The sequence below is a fragment of the Bubalus bubalis genome, chromosome 1, assembly GCF_019923935.1.
Source record: "Bubalus bubalis isolate 160015118507 breed Murrah chromosome 1, NDDB_SH_1, whole genome shotgun sequence".
NCBI classification, from domain to species: domain Eukaryota; kingdom Metazoa; phylum Chordata; class Mammalia; order Artiodactyla; family Bovidae; genus Bubalus; species Bubalus bubalis.
The window spans coordinates 45,643,337-45,668,910 of NC_059157.1; the positions used below are offsets into that span (position 1 = coordinate 45,643,337).

General features: G+C 38.4%; 1 protein-coding gene and 1 long non-coding RNA gene across 2 annotated transcripts in view; both read right to left on the bottom strand.

Moving 5' to 3' along the window:
• Positions 1–25,574, bottom strand: part of LOC123465559 (liprin-alpha-1-like) — a gene marked incomplete in the record, with an annotated part of 992,590 nt that overhangs the window by 807,888 nt on the left and 159,128 nt on the right.
• Positions 67–9,082, bottom strand: LOC123465689. Its single transcript, XR_006640965.1, has 2 exons — positions 9,021–9,082; positions 67–748 (listed from the first exon to the last, which is right to left on the bottom strand). It is a non-coding gene; the product is annotated as an uncharacterized LOC123465689 (long non-coding RNA).

Below are 25,574 nucleotides of genomic sequence, written 5' to 3' on the forward strand. Positions count from 1 at the left end.
AGGGTGCAAGAAAAAAATACCTCAAGGCATCAAAATCATCGAGGCCAACAAATCACACGCCACTGATACTGTCACCTTCAATTTTATTCATCGCTAAAAGGATGATGGTCAGCATTCCAGGGATGCCCCACGCACTGGCATGAAACAGCAAGGATTTCTTCTCAATAGCTTTACTACCCCACTTTGGCACAGCTGCCTAGAACCACGTGATGGTAAGAATCACCCACCAAACGCTGCCAGCCATAGTAAAAAAATAGAGTATCATAAAAAGCATGATACAGGCTTTGTTATGAGATCCTTGGGTCACTGTGGAAGCCTGATACTGTGCAGGGCTGGATGCATTGCAGGCGACTCGGTCCTCAAGCAAAAACCAAATAAAGAAAATTAATGACTCCATCATGTAGCAGTGGCATAAATTATAATGGGTCTTTCAGGATAACAGAATCTTACCACATCAATCAAAAAAGTTAAAAAAGTAAACAACGTGGCAGAGAGGCAAATGATTGAAATCAATCCTATGAAATACTGAGCAAATGAAAGCTCTTCTCTCCTAAAGTACATATTTGGACAAGGAGGTGAACAATCATGCACTTGCAAAAAGTAACAGCCAAGATCAGGATCAATTTTCAACTCTCAGGGACACCAAAAGCCATAGTCCCTCTGCACTACCACTGAGGCTCCTTCAGTAGGATCGCCAGCTAAATTCAGGTCCACCAGCCGAGGATACGGCTCACCACAATCTGGAAACCTAAAAACACAAGACAAGAATCATTTACTTATTGGGAACCTAATGATTTGGATTTCTACATTTAGCAGTTGTGGCTTATTTATGCTTATGTCCTTGGAGAACATTATGATATGTCGAAGAAATAATGCAAATATCCTGCTTGTGGGTCATGCAATGAGATACTGCACAGTTAGCAAAAAAACGAAAAATGTATACTTAATTTTGTTTTGGCTTCAAAAATATTACTCTTTATTAAAACAGGCACAGCCATTAATAAATAGTGTAATTAATACTATTTATTTAGGACACAGAGTTTACAGTAAGATTTCAAACTATAAATAAGTATATATAAAATAAACATACATAAATAAAAAGCTCCAGTAGAATAGTAGCTAAAAGTTTTTTTTTTAACGTTTAATTACAAGATAGTCCTCAATTTACCCTAGACTCAAATAGAACTTCCTTAAAAATAAGAGGTAAAAATCTTCCCTAGAACAAGATGGCAGAGGAGTCGGTGGACATGGGGTACATCTCTCTCCAAGGATACATCAGGAATACACCTTCAGAGATAGAAGTGCATGCAGAACATCAGCTAACGGCAGACAAGAGTATCTGACCAGTGGAAAAGAATATATAGAACCACGCAAAACTCAGTAGGACGAAGGAACTATGGGAAAAACAGAAGTGTTAGAAGGACTGGACCTGCCCTCAGCGGGTGGGGGAACTGAGGCAGGGGTCCAATCCCCACATGGGGCAATTGTCTGAGTCAGAGGAGAATCATTTAAGGCTGAGAGTGAAACAGCTGATCTGTGGCAGCCTAAATGGAAAGAGAATTGGACAGTCCTTGCCGCAGCCATACATACCCCAGACAGGGACACAGGTCCCCTGAAAGGCGCACAGCTGGGAGCTGGAGTTTAGGGATTGTGGGGCAATCCCAGAGTGAGGGCTGCTGTTGACTGCGGAGAGGTGGATTGTGGGGATGTGAGGGAGAAGAGACGGATTGAGGGGACATGAGGGAGGAAAGCCAGGCAGCCACAGAAGCAAGGCGATACTGCTGAGTCACGGGTAGGGGATGGAGCCATCACCATAGCCTCTCTCTCCCCACATGCCACAAGAGAGGCTGGCCCATCAAACACCTGACACACGCACTACAGAGTAGGACCCCACCGAGGGTGCCACTTTAAGTGCCTGAGGTGCCAACCTATACAGTAGGATCCCAGCCAGGAGGGCCCCTCTATGTGCCTGACACACCAAACAACATAAAAGGACCCCAAGCAAGGCAGCCCTCTAAGTGCCTGAACAGGCGGAGCTACAGATAGGCCTTTTGATCGCCAGCTACAAGAGGCTCGAAAAAAGACTCTGATGGGGACATAACTCCTGCAGTGGAGGCAGTCCGTGTCCTTGCACACTTGGCACTGCCAGGGTCCCTGCAAGCCAAGCAGCTGTGCCACCTTCATGCTCAACTCTCCCTGGGGCAGAGCTGCCATAGGCAAAAAAAGTCTTACGTCTACACCCACAGGGTCACTTCAGTCATGTGCAGCTCTTTGCTGCCCTGTAAACTGTGGGCTGCCAGGCATCTGTCAGGGAGGAGGGGGTTCTCCAGGCAAGAATACTGGAGCGTACTGGCCAATACTGGTTGTCATACCCTTCTAGAGCACTGTATTTCCTGCTGCCCTAGCAGCCAACTCCCCTGAGTACCTGATGCTGCCAGAACCCCTGCGCCCCAAGCAGCTGCACCACCTCCACACCTGGCCCTCACAGGGGCAAACCCAAGCCCTCCAGGGCAGCCTCAGGAGCAAACCCCAGTGGAGGACCCACATGTACAGGTGGAAATGAAACCACAATTAAAACCCAGGGGCAGTGTGGCTAAGGAAGAAGACCTAAAACCTTACCACCAGCTGCACAAGCTGCAGATTAAAGCCACACGATCAACTAGGAAGACTCTGTCTCTATGGAATATATAAAAGGTCACTGAGAGCGCCCACAAAAGAACACTCACTAGTTCTGACAGCTGTGGACACTGGAGGCAAGAACACACAGGAGTAGGACCAGATTAGAATCTGAGCTGCCCCCAAAGCAGGTCCAGAGACCAGCAGTGCTGGAGGGCATCCGAGGGCAGTAAAGTGGACTATGACTCCCAGCGAGGGCAAGGATGCTGACAGCAATGACTCAAGAAAAACATTTATTATTCTTATTTTTTTGACTTGTTCTGTAGATTCTTTTGGACTTTTTTTTTCTTTTTTCTTTTTTTCCCCCCTCTGTTGTAGCTGTCAATTTTACTGGCACTATGAAATCCAATTAAGCTTTTGAGCTTTATTTTTTCTAGTCACATTTTTTATTGTTATAAATCTCTGCCTCTACATTGGGCTTCTGCAGTTCTGTGGAGTTTTCCTCTTTTTTTTCTTTTCTCTTTTTTAACATTTTTAAACCTATTTTTATTTTTTCTATATTTATCCTTTTGTTTGCTTTTCCTATGGTTCTTTTCCCCTTGCAGTTAATCTTTAACATATAAAAATATTCTTTATCTACTCTTATCTAACTTTGCATATCTATTCTTTCTTTTGTTTCTTTCTCTCCTTTCCTCTCAACATGGTTATTAGTTTTAGTTTCAGTGCTTTATTCCCCAGTTGGCACTTGGCTTTAGTTTTGTTTTCCAGTTTGTGCTTTGGCTAGTTTTGTTCTGGTAGATATAATTTTTGGTTTCTTTTGTTCACTGGGTCAATCTATTGTACTTTATTTTTGTTGGACTTTTTTGATTTTGCCTATGGGTGTATATGGAGAAGGCAATGGCACCCCACTCCAGTACTCTTGCCTGGAAAATCCCATGGGCGGAGGAGCCTGGTGGGCTACAATCCATGGGGTTGCGAAGAGTCGGACACGACTGAGCGACTTCACTTTCACTTTTCACTTTCATGCATTGGAGAAGGAAGTGGCAACCCACTCCAGTGTTCTTGCATGGAGAATCCCAGGGATGGGGGAGCCTGGTGGGCTCCTGTCTATGGGGTCACACAGAGTCGGACACGACTGAAGTGACTTAGCAGCATGGGTGTATATGTATATGTGTATATTCAGTCACACTTTTTAATGTTGTTATAAACCTCTGCCTCTACATTGGGCTTTTGCAGTTCTGTGGAGTTTTCCTTCTTTCTTTCTTCTTCCATTTTTTTTTTTCTTTTCTCCTCTTTATAATTTTAATTTTTTTTAAACCTATTGTATTTTTTGTATATTTATCCCTTTCTTTGCCTTTCCTACTGTTTTTTTCCCCCTTGCAATTAATCTTTAATGTGTATAAATCTTCATCTATCTCTATTTAAATTTGCATATCCATTCTTTCTTTTCTTTCCTTCCTTTCCTCTCAACATATTTGTTAGTTTTGTTTTCATTGCTCTATTCCCCACTTGGCACATTGCTTAATTTTGTTTTCCAGTTTGTGCTTTAGTTTTGTTCTTAACTGGTAAATATAATTTTTTATTTCCTTTGTTTGCTGGATCAATCTACTGTACTTTATTTTTGTTGGACTGTTTTGACTTTGCTCATGGGTGTATATGTATATGTGTATATTCCATTATTTTAACTATTATTTGCCTGACTTTGTAACTGCCATTTGTCTGGGGTTCATCTTTGGTTTCTCATTTTTGGATATTTGTTTTAGTCTCACTTAATGCCATAACAAACCACTTGTGGAATCTTTGTTTCTGACCAGAGATCAAGTCCCAAACCTTTGGAGTAGAGGCACTGACTCCAAGACCCTAGACTACCAGAGAACTAACAGTAGGGAGTATCCAATAGTGAGAACTCACACAAAGGAAACCACTTGAACACAAGACTCAGCATCACCCAACCACCAGTAGCACCCTGTGCAGGACGCCTCATCTAAACAACAAACAAAACAAAAATACAAACTCAATCATCAGCAGATAGGATTACCACCTCACTCAGCCTTACCCATGAAAGGAAAAACAAACAAACAAAAACTCAGCACAAATCTCACTCTACACAAAGCTTACACAACCACTGGACCAGCCTTAGGAGGGCAGAAACCAAAAGAAAGAATTCAACCTTCTTCAAGGAAAGAATTCAACTTTGCTTGAAGCCTGGGAAGCGGAGACTTCAAACACAACAAGTTAAGAAAAAATTATGAAAAGGCAGAGAAATACTACACACATGAAGGAACAAACTGGAAACACAGAATTCCAAATAAATGAAGAGGAAATAGACAAACTACCTGAAAAACAATTCAGAATAAGGATAGTAAAAGATGATCAAAAACCTTGAAAACAAAATGGAGAAAATGCAAGAATCAATTAACAAAGACCTAGAAGAATTAAAAGAATGAAAAGAACTGAGCATAGTCTCAGAGACCTCTGGGACAACAGCAAATGCACCAACATTCAAATTATAGGGGCCCCAGAAGAATCAGAGAAAAAGAAACGGTATGAGAAAAATTTTGAGAGATTATAGTTGAAAACTTCCCCAACGTGGAAAAGTAAATAGTCAATCAAATCCAAGAGGCTCACAGAGTCCCATACAGGATAAACACAAGGAGAAACACGCCAAGACACACACTAATCAAAGTAACAAAGACTAAACACAAAGAAAGAATATTCAAAGCAGCAAGGGAGAAGCAGCAAGTAACATACAAGGGAAACCCCGTACACTCAACAGCTATCTTTCAGCAGAAACTCTGCAGGCCAGAAGGGAATGGCAGGATATATTTAAAGTACTGAAAGGAAAAATCTACAACCAAGATTACTGTACCTGGCAAGGATCTCATTCAAAATTGATGGAGAAATAAAAAGCTTTTCAGACAAGCAAAAGTTAAGAGAATTCAGTACCACCAAACCAGCTTTACAACAAATGTTAAAAGGACTTATACAGTCAAGAAATATAACAGAAGAGAAAAGATGTAAAAAATCAACCCCAAACAATTAAGAAAATGGCAATAGGAACATATATAGCTATAATTACTTTAAATGTAAATGGATTAAATGCTCCAACCAAAAGACACAGACTGGCTGAATGGATACAAAAGCAAGACTCATATATATGCTGTCTACAAGAAACCCACTTTAGACCTAAAGACACATACAGACTGAAAGTGAGAGGATGGAAAAATATATTGCATGCAAATGGGAAGTAAAAGAAAGCTGGAGTAGCAATCCTCATATCAGACAAAGTAGACCTTAAAATAAAGAAAAGTACAAGAGATAAGGAAGGACACTACATAATGATCAAGGGATCAGTCCAAAAGGAAGACATAACAATTATAAATATCTATGCACCCAACATAGGAGCACCTCGATACATAAGACAAACACTAACAGACATAAAAGGAGAAATTGACAGGAACACAATAATAGTAAGAGACTTTAACACCCCACTCACACCAATGGACAGATCATCAAAACAGAAAATTAATAAGGAAACAGAAGTCTTAAATGACACATTAGATGAGATGGATCTCATTGATATCTTCAGGACATTCCATCCAAATGCAGAAGAATACACCTTCTTCCCAAGGGCACATGGAACATTCTCCAGGCTAGACCACATCTTAGGTCACAAATCAAACCTCAGTAAATTTAAGAAAACTGAAATCGTATCAAGCATCTTCTCCGACCACAACGCTATGAGACTAGATATCAATTACAAGAAAAAAAACTGTAAGAAACACAAACACATGGAGATTAAACATGTTTCTAAATCACCAACAGGTTACTGAAGAAGATAAAAGGGAAACAAAAAAATTCCTAGAAACGAATGACAATGAAAACATGACAACTCAAAACCTATGGGATGCAGCAAAAACAGCTCTAAGAGGGAAGTTTATGACAATACAATCCTACCTCAAGAAACAAGAAAAACATGGAATAGACAACCTAACTTTACACCTAAAACAACTGAAGAAAAAAGAAAAGCCCCGAAATTAGTAGAAAGAAAGAAATCACAAAGATACAAGCAGAAATAAATGAAAAAGAAATGAAAGAAACAATAATAAAGATTAATAAAACTAAAAGCTGGCTCTTTGAGAAGATAAAATTGACAAACCTTTAGCCAGATTCATCAAGAAAGAGAGAGAGAAGAATCAAATCAACAAAATTAGAAATGAAAAGGAGAGGTTACCTCAGACAATGCAGAAATACAAAGGATTACGAGACTATTATGAACAACTATGGCAATAAAATGGATAACCTGGAAGAAATTGACAGATTCTTAGAAAATTTCTATCTTCCAAGACTGAACCAGGAAGAAATAGAAATTATGAACAACCCAACTGCAAGTACTGAAATTGAAGCTATAATCAAAAATCTCCCCCCCCCAAAAAAAAGCCCAGGACCAGATGGCTTCAAAGGAGAATTCTATCAAACATTTAGAGAACATCTAATACCTATCCTTCTAAAACTCTTTCAAAAATTGCAGAGGAAGGAACACTTCCAAACTCATACTACAAGGCCACCATCAACCTAATACTAAAACCAGACAAAGACAACATAAAAAAAAAAACTCCAGGCCAATATCACTGATGAACAGAGATGCAAAGATCCTCAACAAAACTTTAGCTAACACAATTCAGCAACACATCAAAAAGCTCATACACCATGATCAAGTTGGGTTTATACCAGGAATGCAAGGATTCTTCAATATATGCAAATCAATCAATGTGATACACCATATTAACACATTGAAAAAAAGATCATATCATCTCAATGGATGCAGAGAAAGACTTTGACAAAATTTAGCACCCATTTATGATTAAAACTCTTCAAAAAATGGGCACAGAAGGAACCTTCCTCAACATAGTAAACAGCATATATGATAAGTCTACAGCAAACATTATTCTCAATGGTGAAAAACGGAAAGCATTCCCCCTAAGATCAGGAACAAGAAAAGGGTGTCCACTTTCACCACTATTATTCAACATAGTTCTGGAAGTCCTAGCTACAGTAATCAGAGAAGAAAAAGAAATAAAAGGAATTCAGACCAGAAAAGAAAAAGTAAACTCTCACTGTTTGCAGATGACATGATACTGTACATACCTAAAGACAGTATCAGAAAATGACTAGAGCTAATCAGTGAATTTAGCAAAGTTGCAGGACACAAAATCAATACACAGAAATCACTTGCATTTCCATATACTAACAATGAAAAATCATAAAGAGAAATTAAAGAATCAATCCCATTCACCATTGAAACAAAAAAAAATTAAATATCTAGGAATAAACTTACCTAAGGAGACAAAAGAACTGTACACAGAAAAGTAAAAGACACTGATGAAAGAAATCAAAGATGACACAAACAGATGGAGAGATATTCCATGTTTCTGGGTAGGAAGAATCAATATTGTGAAAATGACTATACTACCAAACGCAATCTACAGATTCACCGCAATCCCTATCAAATTACCAATGGCATTTTTCACAGAACTAGAATAAAAAATTTCACAATTCATATGGAAACACAAAAGATCCCAAATAGCCAAAGCAGTCTTGAGAAAGAATGGAGTTGGAGGAATCAACCTTCCTGACTTCAGATTATACTACAAAGCTACAGTCATCAAGATAGTATGGTACTGGCACAAAAATAGAAATATAGACCAATGGAACAAGATAGAAAGCCCAGAAATAAACCCATGCACCTATGGCTACCTTGTTTTTGACAAAGGAGGCAAGAATTTACAATGGGGCAAAGACAGGCTCTTCAATAAATGGTGCTGGGAAAACTGGACAGCTACATGTAAAACAATGAAATTAGAACACTTCCTAACACCTACACAAAGATAAACTCAAAATGGATTAAAGACCTAAATGTAAGACCAGAAACTATAAAACTCTTAAGAGGAAAACACAGGCAGAACACTCGATGACATAAATCAAAGCAAGATCCTCTATGACCCACCTCCTAGAGTAATGGAAATAAAAACAAAAGTAAACAAGTGGGACCTGATTAAACTTGAAAGCTTTTGCACAGCAAAGGAAACGATAAGTAAGGTGAAAAGACAGCCCTCAGAATGGGAGAAAATAATAGCAAATGAAACAACTGACAAAGGATTAATTTCCAAAATATACAAGCAGCTCATACAACTCAATGCCAGAAAAACAAACAACCCAACCAAAAAGTAGGAAAAAGACCTAAAGAGACATTTCTCCAAAGAAGACATACAGATGGCTAACAAACACATGAAAAGATGTTCAACACTGCTCATTATTCAGTTCAGTTCAGTTCAGTCGCTCAGTCGTGTCTGACTCTTTGCGACCCCATGAATCACAGCACACCAGGCCTCCCTGTCCATCACCTGGAGTTCACTCAGACTCACGTCCATCGAGTCAGTGATGCCATCCAGCCATCTCATCCTCTGCCATCCCCTTCTCCTCCTAGAGAAATGCAAATCAAAACTACAATGAGATATCACCTCACATTGGTCAGAATGGCCATCATCAAAAAATCTACAATCAATAAATGCTAGAGAGGGTGTGGAGGAAAGGGAATGCTCTTGCACTGTTGATGGGAATGTAAATTGATACAGCCACTATGGAAGATGGTATGGAGATTCCTTTAAAAACTAGGAATAAAACCACTATATGACCCAGCAATCCCACTCCTAGGCATATACCCTGAGGAAACCAAAGTTGAAAAAGACCCATGTATCCCATTGTTCATTGCAGCACTATTTACAATATGTAGAATATGGAAGCAACCTAGATGTCCATTGACAGATGAATGGATAAAGAAATTGTGGTACATATACACAATGAAATATTACTCAGCCATCAAAAGAAAGGAATTTGAGTCAGTTCTGATGAGGTGGATGAACCTAGAACCTATTATTATACATAGTGAAGTGAGTCAGAAAGAGAAAGCTAAATATTATATTCTAATGCATATATATGTAATCTAGAAAAATAGTACTGAAGATTTATTTATAGGGCAACAATGGAGAAACAGACATAGAGAAGAAACTTATGGACACAGGGAGAGGGTAGGAGAGGATAAGACATTCTTCACCACCTCAAATGCTATTTTATTATGCCTGTGTTAGAGCCCAAGAAATCTGAATTTTGACAGTTTTCCAGACTTGAGAAAGCATCATATGCACAGTACAGAAAAAACAGGGACGTGCTGCAGACATTCTCACATGATGAGAAGTACTGTTCTCATGAACTTCCTGCATTTTCAGTTTTCTTGGCAGCATCAGTTTCTAAGCCTTCAGACTCCCATCAACTAGATATTCAGTAGTTACATGGATCAAATAGTTTCCAAGAAACTGTCACTGATATTAAATTTGCCAAATACATGTATAAGCTTATACTGAAGCTGATTAATACAAACCATTTTCTTCACAAGGCTTGTATTATAAAGCCAAATGACAGAAAAACTGCACAGAGGCATTTATTAGAACTCTGCAGTAAGGCAGGGCTTTAAGAGAAAAACACCTAAAAAACACTATCCTTGAGTCCAAAAGAAGGCACAAACTTATAAACACAATACAAGATACAGCAGCATGACGTATGAAGCAATCAAAATTATGAAAGACTTCATGCCAGTCCCTCAACACAGGATTTTTGAATCAGTATTTGCCAGTACTGGCAGTATGACAATCAGTATTCTAACAAAAAATGTGAGCAAATGCACAGAGGTTCGAACAGGGTGTGTTTAGTACTGCTGGGGCACGAAGAGTGCATGAACTGTAAGCACAAGAGGTAAGCACTTTCAGAAATATGTGTGTGCATGTGTTTGCATAAACACTGATATAAACATATCAATGGATATATCTGTACATCCAACTGCCAATTCACCATATATACACGCCTTACTTTTTAATCCTTCCAAAACCAAACTCGATTTCCACTCCTTAGTGTCTCCATTTTCACAAATGGTAATCCCATTCTTCTAGTTGCTCAGGCCGAAACCCTTGGGATCCTCCTTGAAACTGCTTCTGTCATATCCACCTCACAACCTACCAGCACTTCTTGTCATTCAACTTCACAACGTATCTAGAATCTGACCTTCACAGTGTCCACCCAGTTTGAGCTATTAGTACCTCATCCTTGGATTTCTGGAGTGGCTTCCAGTTCATCTCCATTTGTACACAAGAACCAGAGTGATCCTTTAAAGACATGCTACCCCTGTGCTCATGATCATGTCTCTTCTGCTCAAAATCTCACTCACTCAGAATCAAATCCAAATTCCATAAAGGAGCTCTAAACACACCCCCAACCCCAGTGCTTTCTGATCGTATTTCCTTCCCTTCTCCCTTACTCACATGGCTCTAGCCTCTGTGGTGTCCCTGTGGTTCTGTGAATATAACCAGCACGCTTCCCCTTCAGAGCCTCTGCACTTGCTGCTCTGCTTCTTCTGCCTGGACTGATCTTCCATAGATATCTGTATCATTTGTTCTCTCATTTCATTCATTTCCCTGTCACAGTGTCTCCTTATTAAAAAGGACTTCCCTAATGTCTCCATACTATATCACTATCACCTAACTATTCTTTCTTATTGACATTCATTGCCATATGATGTCTATTTATCGCTAAGTCGCTTCAGTCATGTCCGACTCTGTGCGACCCCAGAGGTGACAGCCCACCAGGCTCCCCCGTCCCTGGGATTCTCCAGGTAAGAACACTGGGGTGGGTTGCCATTTCCTTCTCCAATGCATGAAAGTGAAAAGTGAAAGTGAAGTCACTCAGTCGTGTCCGACTCTTAGCGACCCCATGGACTGCAGCCTACCAGGCTCCTCCGTCCATGGGATTTTTCAGGCAAGAGTACTGGAGTGGGGTGCCATTGCCTTCTCCATCTATTTATCTCCTACCACCTAACTCTATTCTTTCTTATTGGCATTCATGGCTATCTGACATTATCTACTTATTTATATCCTACCATTACAACCATCATTAGAACTGTAGCTCCATAAGAACAGACCATGTTTTGTTCACTACTCATATTCACTATCTGGAATAGTGTCTAGCACATGCTGCTGCTGCTGCTGCTGCTGCTAAGTTGCTTCAGTCATGTCCGACTCTGTGTTGACCCCATAGACGGCAGCCCACTAGGGTTACCCCGTCACTGGGATTCTCCAGGCAAGAACACTGGAGTGAGTTGCCATTTCCTTCTCCAATGCATGAAAGTGAAAGTGAAGTCGCTCAGTCGTGTCTGACTCTTAGCGACCCCATGGACTGCAGCCTACCAGGCTCCTCCATCCATGAGATTTTCCAAGCAAGAGTACTGGAGTGGGTTGCCATTGCCTTCTCCGGTCAAGCACATAGAAGATATCCAATTATTATTTGCTGAATGGATGACTGTTGACTAAATATATTCATAGAGCCCTTACCCAACTTAACGGCTTCCCTGGTGGCTTAACTGGTAAAGAACCTGCCTGCTAATGCAGGAGACGCAAGAGATGTGGGTTCGATCCTGGGGTTGGAAAGATCCCCTGGAGAAGGAAATGGCAACCCACTCCAATATTCTTGCCTAGAAAATTCAATGCATGGACAGAGGAGCCTGGTGGGCTATAGATAAAGTCCATGGGGTCTCAAAGAGTTGTACATGACTAAGCGCTCACCCCACATACAAGTTAATTAGAAAGATGACTAGAAGGAGTATGGAAGACATTTGAGCTGTACAAAATTGAGAGCAGAGATATGTGATGAGCCATAACAAAAACCAGATAAGGCAGTGAGAATGAGACAGCTATGAAATGAGTTAAATAAAAGCAATAGAATCTACAGCTGACTGGATGTGGGAGCTTAGGTCAATGAAGGAGGAATATGCCTTATAGGAATTTTTAAAAAAATGAGCAAGGAGTAAAATCAATTTTAGACATGTTGAACCTGAGGTACTTGAGACAAATTCAGGTTAGGATATCCAATGGCTGCTTGTTAGGCAGATTTGGAACTTACCAGGATGCCAAGGCTATAGATTTGGATTTAGGAGTCATCAGCATGTGAGTAACAGTTAAAATCAGTGAGATGAAATTATCCAGGGGAAGCATGTAGAATCAAAAAGAACAGAAACAGATTGCTAGGAAGCACCAGGAAGAAGAAGGTGCAAGAAAGGAAATTAAGAAGGACTGGGCTGAGATGTAGCAGACCACAGTAGTTTGCACAAAATGCCAAAGTGATTTTCATTCAAGGAGGACAGACTGAGGTTGAGGGGAGTAAGGGTCTAATATGAAATAAAGGTGAAATGAAATATAGGTTTGAAGTGAGTGACATAGATTTGGCATAAGTGCTGAGGAGAATGAATAGAAACTTTCCTGTTGACCACACTGGAAATTGACTAAAGACAACGAGCAAATAGAGCGGCTATGGTTTAAAATGTCTATCAATAGGAGAACGGATAAGCAAAATAGAGTAATCTATACAATGGAAGACAAGAAAAAGGAAAGAACTATTAATGAACACAAAAACATTAATGAGTCTTGAAAATAGAGCAAAGAAGAGCAATCTTAACTCAGGCAAAATAAGAGTTATACAACGTATGACTTCATTTGTATGAAGTTCTAGAATACACCAAGTAATTATCTAGGAAGGATGCTAAACAGTAGTTGCTTCCAGAGGATGGTATAGACATGGGCTGACTAGCAAGGTTCATGAGAGCATGAGGTAATGGTAATGATCCAGTTCTACACCCTTCTAAGGATGTGACTCTCTAAGCTGCAGGTTTTTTATCAAAACTCAGGTGCTATCTTTAGATTTGTGCATTTCCCTGTAAAGTTTTAAACAGGAAAAAAAAAAAAAAACACTATAGACAAATGTTTAGGGAAGGACCTGATAAAATATTTGTGAGGACAATAACTGTTGTCTCTAATTTATTTTGAAATACACTCAAAGAATAATGTATATTAGTGGATCAATAGAGGGATGGACAGATGTGATAAAGTAAATATAATAAAACAATGATAGAATCTGGACTGTAGTAAAAAAAAAAAAAGGAGTTGCTATGGTTTAAATAATTAAATATGCAGCATAATTAATTTGTAAGAAATTAGTTGAATTGGTCCAGCTAGAGATCTGAACAAGCACAGTAGACAGAATAAGCTGAAATTGTTAGCAAAAGTACTATTTTATGTGACAGACAACAAAGCTTAACCTAAGAAAAGAAATGAGATCAGGAAGGGAGCTATTAGGAAAGGTGAGAGCAAACCCCACAACTTTAGGGTATCCATAAAACTGGAGAACAGGTGCAGTATGAACAAGGATATGAGAGATGTGGAAGAATGAAAGGTTATTGTGAAAGATCAGTTTGTCAGAACTTAAGTAAGAATTCAGAGGTAGGCAATTCCAGGCAAAATAGTGAGGACATAAAACAGATTTAATACTATCAAAACAGAGACCATAATGACATTTCTATAACTGTACATAATCTATTAAAATAAAAAGACCATTAAACAATAGGAGTTAGACACAAAACATAAAATAGGATTCCTGCCGAGGTAATTCATACTGTTGTTATAAATACCAATAAATTTAGATTTCTAAAAGAGGAACTATAAATATTATAAGGTTTTGGGGAGACAGTGGATGAATGGTTTGATGGGTCTAGACAAGAGAGTAAGTCAATTAGGTGGAAAATAGACTAGACAAATAAAGCAAATTATCAGTGAACTGACTATAAGTAACTAATACATGTTTTAAGATTCTCCATCTATCAAATGACAGTAACAACGTAGGCTTTTTACCTATCTCCAAGGGCTATTGATGGTTGACTCATTGGAAAAGACTCAGATGCTGGGAGGGATTGGGGGCAGGAGGAGAAGGGGACAACAGAGGATGAAATGGCTGGATGGCATCACCGACTTGATGGACGTGAGTTTGAGTGAACTCCGGGAGCTGGTGATGGACAAGGAGGCCTGGCATGCTGCGATTCATAGGGTCTCAAAGAGTCGGACACGACTGAGCGACTGAACTGAACTGAAGGGTTACTGACAGATGATTAATAAAATTAATTTTAAACATGAAGGAAAAAAAAAGTGTTCTGTGCAGCACTGCCCATAATAGCAAACCCTTGAAAATAAGTTAAATGACCATCAGTAGAAGATGGCTAAATAACTACAGATAGTAATATTAACACAATTGGCCATTACACAGCAATTAAGAGGAAAGAACCAGACTAACAAATATAAACAATAAATATAGCTATAAACACAGATACATAAACATTATATACTTATATATATATGAAATGTAAAAAAGTATATAATGTTGCTTATAGATTTGTTTGTAATGTATAGTAAGAGTATAAAAACAAACATAAGAAGAATTAACAACAAATTCAATATAATGATTATCTCATCTCTGGGGAGAAAAGAAGGAAATGAAATCAAGATGGATACTAATGAAGGAATCTTCAACTCTACCTGTACTGTTTTATTTCTTTAAAAAAGAAATCTGGGGCATTCCCTGGTGGTCCGATGGTTAGGACTTGGTATTCTCACTGTCTGGGCCCCAGGTTCCATCCTTAATTGGGGGAACTAAGATCCTGCAAGCCATGGGGGATCTTGGGTGTGGCCAAGAAAAAAAAAATCTGAAGCAAACACTGCAAAATATTATCGGACAAAGCTAGATAGTAAGAGTTTTATACGTATTCATCTATGCTTTATCCTTGAAACATTTAAGAAAACAAAAAAGGCACAACATTATAGTATAAAAAATGCAGTATTACTACCATACACGTTATTACTAACAATTATGTTCTCTTATACAAATCTATAGGACTGTCAGGTAAATATCCTAAAACCTTTAGGAAATGCTTACAATCTATATATTGGAAGTGATCTGAAAAGTATCTGACATTTTCTGGGGCTGGGTATGTTATACATGACAATAAAACAGAACCAAGGGACTTTCCTGGCAGTCCAGTGGTTGATTCCATGCTTCCAGTGCAGAGGCCATGGGTTCTATCTCTGATCAGGGAACTAAGATCCCACATGTTGCATGGTCAAAAAAACAAAATTGAAAAAAAAAAAAAAAAGAAAGAAAAATAGAAATGACAGAACTACTATAGTCATTAACACTGAAATCATAAGATATTCAAGTCCCATTAAATCATTAAAATATTTAATAATGAGGCAACAAATGATTATGTTCTCTATATCTTCTAATCTTTTATAAATGGCATTATTTTTATAACCGGGGGGGGGGGGGGGAATACAAGGGAAAGATATCAACAATCAATATCTTGATTATGTTTTTCTTAATTATTTTAAAAATTTCTTCATAGAAATGTTTTTCTTTTTCCATCTTTTTCATTTCATTCCAAATTCCTAAGGAAATGAACAGCTCTGAGGCATGAAACTTCTGTTCAAAATTAAAAGTAATATATACACTTTGAAAAGTTCTTAAAAACTGATGAACTAGAAGACAAATAATTTTAAATATGCTGCAAAAGAAGCAATTGTCCATGAAAAATCTATGATTTTCGCACCTACTGCATCCCATATCTTCAGGCCAAGGAACACCAAACAGCTCTATGAGCTTCGAACACTCACTGTGAGCCCCTGACAAAGCCTACGGCAGGGAAGTGTGACACGACTGTATTCCTCACAGATAGGAGCACAGAGTGCACAGGGAGATGGCTGGAAACCCCGAGAGCAGTCCAAATTCACCACAGGGCGGAATGGCCAGGAAAAAGTTCAAATCAGATCATTAGATGGAGAGTTGTATACAAGTCAAAGTTTTCTTCATATATAATATGGTAATATTCTTGTTTTTTTCTGTTTTAGAAGATTTCTGAAGGCAATTAAAATTTTCTGAAGGTAAATTTTTTTTTTTTTTTTTCCAACAAAACCCTCTTCACCCTACCCCTAGAGATTCTGATTTGGTTAAGTATGAGGTGTATTGCAGAACCTATATGGATATTTTCATTATTACAGGTGATATTAATGAAAAGGCCTGGCTGAGAACAACAAATAACAATACAGTCCATTTTACATAGAAAAATCCACAGAAGATAAACGCGTCAAATGCTCAGAAACCTGATTACTGCTTGGTAATGGGATTACAAGAGATCTCAATTTTGTTTTTCTTATGTACTTCAATTTCTGTATTTTTGTTAACTAACATGTATCAATAGGAGAGGAGGATGAAAAATGAAAGGGTAGGAGAGGAAGAGGAGTCGTTATACACAGTAGTACATATTTTGAGGTGGGAGGTAAAGGAAGAGGTATCACTTTGGTCTCATATTTTCCTGTTCTTTTTACATTAAAAGAAAAATTTAAAAACATACACTAGAGTTCTTTGAATTCTGAAATCACATGATGTAAACAAAGCTAACACTGTAAGCTGATATTAAGGAAACAGAAAAAATAGTGGCCCCAAACATAAAACCATACTAAAGTTATCATCATAACCATAGGAATAGATCAATTATCCCAAGAAATGTACATCTGGGCTTATGACTACCAAATATTTTTTTCACATGTTTATGTAACCAGTTTCAGAGTCATTGCTGATTTTTAACTAATAACATATTCTCACCACAAGGCCTTTCCGCTAAGACTCAAATTTATTTCTACATTGATATAAAACATTTTCCAGAAGACTTCTATACACAATGCAGTCACAAAACCAAGAGTCACTTAGAGAAACTGGTGTTAAAGAAGTTAACTGTATAAGAGATGTGATAACTGATACATAACTATGTGACAACCACTTTACCAATTATCACTATCACTATATATAATATATATAAAATAACACTACATGTAATATTATATATATACCCTATATATAATAAATATAACATATACTACATATAATAACATATAAGAAACTATATGCAACCAGCACTTCCAAGCATGAAGAAATAATTTTAAATTAATAACTTTAAATTAAATCAATGTTTCCATCAAGAACAACTTCAAAATACAGGAAAAGTTTTAAAGTATCTATTGAAGGCTACTAGAGAACTACTGAAGGAAAAGAACTAGACAGACCAGGAATCAGAGAGCAGGGAAGCATGCAGAGGTGGCCTGATAAGTGCGGCCACTTCTCCAAGGAGGTATCTGTTGAACATGGGTGTAAGGCAAGAGACTGAGAAGCAAGTTTTGCCCAGGCTGATGCTAGAGAACCAAGAAACCAGCAGGGCTCTGGTAGTCGTGCAAGACCATATATAATTGAATCACCTTGCTGTACCCGCTGAAACTAATACAACACTGTTAATAGATGATGCTCCAATGTAAAATAAAAATTATACAAAAAAAAAAAAAAGACTACAGACAAAATTCAAAACAAAAGTGACAGATGGCTGAACAGGGAAGTTCCTCGGTTTGGGCCCTTCAAGATATTTGAAAATTCTGGAGATGCACAGGCCAGGAGGTTAAAAAGCTAAGCACAAAGACTCTGAAAAGCAGAGTGGAGATTTTGGCAGTGTTATCAGTATGAGGAAACATAAATTAGAGGCTCAAGTCCAGCTAGGGGAAATGAGCATAACTCTCTCCCAGCTGGAAGCCCCTCCCCTGAGCGACCACACTTGAGCAGTGGGGGCAAATGACAGGGAGGCAGAGACCGATCAAAACTGAAACCCAGCCTCAACTCAGCTCAGTCCCAAGACTGTACATGAGAAATAAGTTGGAGAAAATAAGAGATGAAGGATTCCAGAAAATTGGAATCTATCATAAGAAGGGCCAAATGGAAATTCTGTAAGGAAAAGACATAAATGATGACATTAAGAGCTCATTAGATATACCAGAAGAAAGAACTGGCAAAATGGAAAACAAGGCAATAGAAAATATCCAAACCAGAAGCACACAGACCAAAACCTACTGAAAAATACAGAAAAAAGCATAGTAGATGTGTAAAACATGTGAAAATGTTTAGGATATACATAATTGGAACCCCAAAAGAGGGAAGAAAGAATGAACAGAGGCAATATATAAGAAGATGATGGTCAAGAATTTGTCAAAACTAATTAAAGACAACCCATGTTCAAAAAGTTATGCAAATCCTCAGAAGAATATATACAAAAAATACACCTAAGCATATCACATTTAAACTGTGGGGAAAAAAAGAAAAATATCGTAAAAGCAACCAGTGCGGGGAGGGAAGATAACTTACCTTCAACAGAACAACTACTGCTGGACTTTGGAATGCTAGAAAACAACAGAATGACTGATTTAAAGAGCTAAGAGAAAACTGCTCACCATAATACTATGGTCAGCAGAAATACCCTTTAATAAGTGAAGGCAAAGTAAACACATTTTCAGATAGGCAAAAACAGAAAAATTACTGGCCCAAACCTACACTAAAAGATAAAAGTAAGATGAAAATTCAAAAGGAATTAAAAGCCACAAAAGAGGTGAATATGTGGGAAAATAGAAATGAATATTCTCTTTAAAAACAAAAAATACATGATATTTTACATGTTTCAATGCCATTACTGGATGCTTGGGGCTGGTGCACTGGGACGACCCAGAGGGATGGAATGGGGAGGGAGGAGGGAGGAGGGTTCAGGATGGGGAACACATGTATACCTGTGCCGGATTCATTTTGATATTTGGCAAAACTAATACAATTATGTAAAGTTTAAAAAATAAAATTAAATTAAAAAAAATAATGCCTTAAAAACATATAAAATACAAAATAATTAAGTGTAATAAAATGATAAAGACAGGGGTCAGAGGAACAGTAATGGGAGAGTGATAAAAGTTATTATTTTTATTAGAATACTGTAAGTCAAGAGTACCTATCATAATTTCTGGGGTAAGCAATAAAAGAATGCACAACTAACTAGGTAATCAGAGAGAGAAATACAATAATACAAAAGAAATCAAGACAGGAGAGAGAAAAAGAAAAACAGTTTGGAAAAACTGAAATCGAATAATAAGATGGCAGATATTAACACAAGTGCATCACCAATTGCATTATATATAAATGAACTATCGACTACATAAGAGAGTAAGATTGTTGGACTAGGTACAAAAAAAAATTTGCTCATAGGAATGTAAAATGAGGCAACCACTATGGAGAACAGTCTGGTGACTATTCAAGCAGTTAAACATAAAACTGCCACATGATCCAGCAATTCCACTCCTAGGAATATAGGCCAAATAATTTTAAATCATGTCTAAGCAAAAATAATCCTGCTTATTTAACTTATATGCAGAGTACATCATGCAAAATGCCAGACTGGACAAAACACAAGCTGGAATCAAGATTGCCGGGAGAAATATCAATAACCTCAGATGCTCAGATCACACGACCCTTATGGCAGAAAGCAAAGAAGAACCAAAGAGCCTCTGGATGAAAGTGAAAGAGAAGAGTGAAAAAGCTGGCTTACAACTCAACATTCAGAAAACTAAGATCACGGCATCCAGTCCTATCACTTCATGGCAAATAGACAGGAAAACAATGGAAACAATGACAGACTATTTTGAGGAGCTCCAAAATCACTGCAGATGCTGACTGCAGCCATGAAATTAAAAGACACTTGCTCCTTGAAAGAAAAGTTATGACCATCCTAGATTGCATATTAAAAAGCAGAGACATTAGTTTGCCAACAAAGGTCCATCTAATCAAAGCTGTGGTTTTTCCAGTAGTCATGTATGGATGTGAGAGTTGAACTATAAAGAAAGCTGAGTGTTGAAGAATTGATGCTTTTGAACTGTGATGTTGAAGAAGACTCTTGAGAGTCCCTTGGACAGCAAGGAGATCAAACCACTCTATCATAAAGGAAATCAGTCCTGAATATTCATTGGAAGGACTCATGCTGAAGCTGAAACTCCAATACTTTCGCCACCTGATGGGAAGAACTGACTCATTGGGAAAGACCTTGATGCTGGGAAAGACTGAGGCGGGAGGAGAAGGGGACCACAGAGGATGAGATGGTTGGATGGCATCACCAACTAAATGGACAGGAGTTTGAGCAAGCTCTGGGAGTTGGTGATGGACAGGGAGGCCTGGCATGCTACAATCCATGGGGTCAGAGAGTCGGACACGGCTGAGCGACTGACCTGAACTGAAGCAAAAATGTGCATATGAATGTTCATAACAGAGTAGTGTTATTCATAATAACCATAAAGAGCAAAATAAAGCAAAAGCAAGCAAAGGAAAGGAAATAATAAAGAAGAGAAGTCAATGACACTGAAATCAGAAAATCAAATTTTTTTTAAAAATCACTCAACCCAAGAGCTGGTTCTTTGAAAACTTCAGTACAATTGATAAAGTTCTAGTATGAATGATTTAAAAAGTCAGAGAAACACAACTTAACCAATATCAAAAATGAAAAAGAGGGTATCACTAGAGACTGTACCAACATTAAAAATATAATAAGAAGGACTTCCCTAGTGGCCCAGTAGTTAAGAATCCGCCTGCCAATGGACACAGGTTCAATCCTTGGTCCAGGAAATTCCCTCATGCTTCAGAGTGACATGCCCGTGTGCCACAACTACTGAAGCCCACACACTCTAAAGCCCAGGCTCTGCAACGAGAGAAGGCACCACAATGAAAAGCCTAAAACAAAGAGTAGCCCCCACACTCTGAAATTAGGGAAAGACTGCACGCAGCAATGAAAACCCAGCACAGCCAACACTAACTTTCACTTTCCAAAAAAATGTTAAAAATACCTAAGTAATAGTACAAACAACTTTATGCATATAAACCAGACAATTTAGATGAAGTAGACCAATTCCTCTGAAGTCAGACTACCAAAACTCACCCAAGATGAAACTGATAATCTGAACAGTCCTATAACTATTCAACAAATTGAATTTGTAGTTTAAAATCTCCTGAAAAAAGACATTCAGGCCTGATGCTTTCATTGGTAAAATCTAACAATTTTAAAAGAATACCAATTCTACACAATCTCTTCCAGAAAACAGCAGAGAACTAATCCGAACAAATTCTATGAAGTCCGGATTACTTAATATTCAGTTCAGTTTAGTTGTTCAGTCGTGTCCAACTCTTTGAGACCCCGTGGATTGCAGCAAGCCAGGTATCCCTGTCCATCAGCAACTCCCAGAGTTTACTCAAACTCATGTCCATTGAGTTGCTGATGCCATCCAACTATCTCATCCTCTGTCGTACCCTTCTCCTCCTGCCTTTAATCTTTCTCAGTATCAGAGTCTTTTCAAATGAGTCAGTTCTTCCCATCAGGTGGCCAAAGTATTGTGGTTTCAGCTTCAACATCAGTCCTTCCAGTGAATATTCAGGACTGATTTCCTTTAGGATGGACTGGTTGGATCTCCTTGCAGTCCAAGGGACTCTTAAGAGTCTTCTCCAACACCACAGTTCAAAAGCATCAATTCTTCAGCACTCAGCTTTCTTTATAGTTCAACTCTCGCATCCATACATGACTACTGGAAAAACCACAGCTTTGATGTGACGGACCTTTGTTGGCAAGTAATGCTCTGCTTTTTAATATGCTGTCTAGGTTGGTCATAACTTTTCTTCAAAGGAGTAACTGTCTTTTAATTTCATGGCTACAGTCACCATCTGCAGTGATTTTGGAGCCCCCCAAAATAAAGCATGTCACTGTTTCCATTGTTTCCCCATCTATTTGCCATGAAGTGATAAGACCAGATGCCATGATCTTATTTTATTTTCTGAATGTTGAAATGATCTGAATAAGAAAATGATCTTATTTTCTGAATGTTGAGCCTCAAGCCAACTCTTTCAGTCTCCTTTTTCACTTTCATCAGGAGGCTCTTTAGTTCTTCTTCACTTTCTGCCGTAAGGATGGTGTCATCTGCATATCTGAGGTTATTAATATTTCTCCCAGCAACCTTGATTCCAGCTTGTGCTTCCTCCAGCCCAGCGTTTCTCATGATGTACTCTGCATATAAGTTAAATAAGCAGGGTGACAATATACAACCTTGACGAACTCCTTTTCCTATTTGGAACCAGTCTGTTGTACCATGTCCAGTTCTAACTGTTGCTTCCTGACCTGCATACAAATTTCTCAAGAGGCAGGTCAGGTGATCTGGTATTCCCATCTCTTTAAGGATTTTCCAGAGTTTGTTGTGATTCACACAGTCAAAGGCTTTGGCATAGTCAATAAAGCAGAAATAGATGTTTTTCTGGAACTCTCTTGCTTTTTCAATGATCCAACGGATGCTGGTAATTTGATCTCTGGTTCTTCTGCCTTTTCTAAAACCAGCTTGAACATCAGGAAGTTCATGGTTCACATACTGCTGAAGCCTGGCTTGGAGAATTTTGAGCATTAGTTTACTAGCCTGTGAGATGAGTGCTGATGAAAACTGACCTTTTACAGTTCTGTGGCCACTGCTGAGTTTTCCAAATTTGCTGACATATTGAGTGCAGCACTTTCACAGCATCATCTTTTAGGATTTGAAATAGCTCAAATGGGATTCCATCACCTCCACTAGCTTTGTTCGTAGTGATGCTTCCTAAGGCCCACTTGACTTTGCATTCCAGGATGTCTGGCTCTATGTGAGTGACCATACCATCGTGATTATCTGATCTTTTTTGTATAGTTCTTCTGTATATTCTCGCCACCACTTCTTAATGTCTTCTGCTGCTGTTAGGTCCATACCATTTCTATCCTTTATGGAGCCAAACAATCTTGCTATTCCAAAGAATAGCAAGGAGAGATAAGAAAGCCTTCCTCAGTGATCAGTGCAAAGAAATAGAGGAAAACAATAGAATGGGACACACTAGAGATCTCTTCAAGAAAATGAGAGATACCAAGGGAACATTTCATGCAAAGATGGGATCAATAAAGGGCAGAAATGTTATGGACCTAACAGAAGCAGAAGATATTAAGAAGAGGTGGCAAGAATACACAGAATAACTCTTTAATATTAAAGCAAAACAAAAGTGTGTTAGTCGCTCAGTCATACCTGACTCTGCGATCTCGTGGACTATAGCCTGACAGTCTCCTCTGTCCATGGAAAGCTCCAGGCAAGAATACTGGAGTGGGGTGCCATTCCCTTCTCCAGGGGATCTTCCTGACCCAGGGATTGAACCTGTGTCTCCTGCATTGCAGGCAGATTCTTTACTGTCTGAGTCACCAAGAAAGCCCAACAAAGATAATACAAAAAATGAAAACTATAGATTAATACCACCCCCTTAAAAAATGCAAAAATCCTTCATAAAATAGTAGGAAATCAAGTCCAAAAAAATATTAAAAGTATTACACAACACCACAACTTAGTAGGATATTCCAACATCAATGTAATCCACCAAATCAACAGGCTAACAAAGAGAAAAGTCACACGATCATACCAAATGATGCAGAAATAGCATTCATGATTTTAAAAGTTTTCAGCAAACTATAGAAAGTAACTTCTTCAACTTGATAAAGTATATTTACAAAAACCCTACAGTAAACATCATACTTTGTGGTGAAACACTGGATTTCTATCTTCAATGTTGGAAACAAGGGAAGAATGCCTAGTCCCACCACTCATATTCAGCAGGGTACTAGCAGTCTCATCAGCACAAAACAAGAAAAGGAAATAAAAAGTATAGCGATTGGAAAAAGAAAACTGTCCCTATTTGCATGTGACATTACTGTCTACATAGAACATCCCAAGGAATCTCAAAAAAACATTTTTAAATTAGTAACAACAACAAAAAACTAATAAAATAGTCCTAGAATGAGTAGTTCAACAAGTTTGCAGAATATAAGAAAAACATACCTAAAAATTTAATTTCTGCATACAATTGTGTTTTTATATATAATGAACATGTAGAAACAAAGTTAAAACAATACATTTATAATCACATTTATTTTTTAACAAAGAAACACCTGGGTATATACTTAACATATATGTCTTGTGTGCCAAAAACTATAAAATGCTGATGTAATCAAGGAAGATATAAATAAATGAACAGATATATGTTTTATTAGTTTGCTAGGGCTGTTATAACAAAGTCCCTCAAAGTGAGTGGCTTAACCAACAGAAATTGATTGTGTCACATTTCTGGAAGCTAAAAGTCTGAGATCAAGGTGCTAGCAGAACCATACTCCCTCTAAAGGTGATAGGGAAAGATATGTTCCAGGTATCTTTCTTAGTTTCTAGTAGTTCCTTGCCTTGTGGCAGCACAAACCTAACCTTCACACAGCATTCTCTCCATGCTTCTACACGTATCTTCCCTCTATGTGTACCTGTGTCCAAAATTACATTTTACAAGGACACCTGTCATATTGGAACAGGAGTCCTTCACTGCTTCAGTATAAATCTGTCTTAACTAATAACATTTAGAATGACCCTATTTTCAAATAAGGTCACATTCTGAGGTACTGGAGGTTAGGGCTTATTAGGGGGACTCAAGGGACTCCCCTGATGGCTCAGACAGTAAAGGATCTGCCCACAATGCGGGAGACCCAGGTGCAATCCCTGGATTGGGAAGATTCCCCTGGACAAGGGAATGGTTACCCACTCCAGTATTCTTCCCTGGAGAGAAATCCATGGACAGAGGAGCCTGACGGGCTACAGTCCATGGGGTCACAGAGAGTCAGATATGACCAAGCGGCTAACACTTTCACTTTTCAGGGGGACTCAAGTCAATCCATAACAACACTGTTTATGGATTAGAGATTCAACATCTGACCTCTAGATTTAATAACATTTCTGTCAAAATGCAGTAACACTTTTACTAGTTAAAGACAAGCTTATTCTAGATTTTATATGAAAAGAAAAGTAGAATAAATGAAATAATTTTGGGGAAAAAAAGGGGGGAAAATCATACTATCCAATTTTAAGATTTACTGTTTCAGTTCAGTTCAGTTCACTTCAGTCACTCAGTCGTGTCCGACTCTTTGCGACCCCACAAATTGCAGCACGCCAGGCCTCCCTGTCCATCACCAACTCCCAGAGTTCACTCAAATTCACATCCATCGAGTCGGTGATGCCATCCAGCCATCTCATCCTCTGTTGTCCCCATTCTCC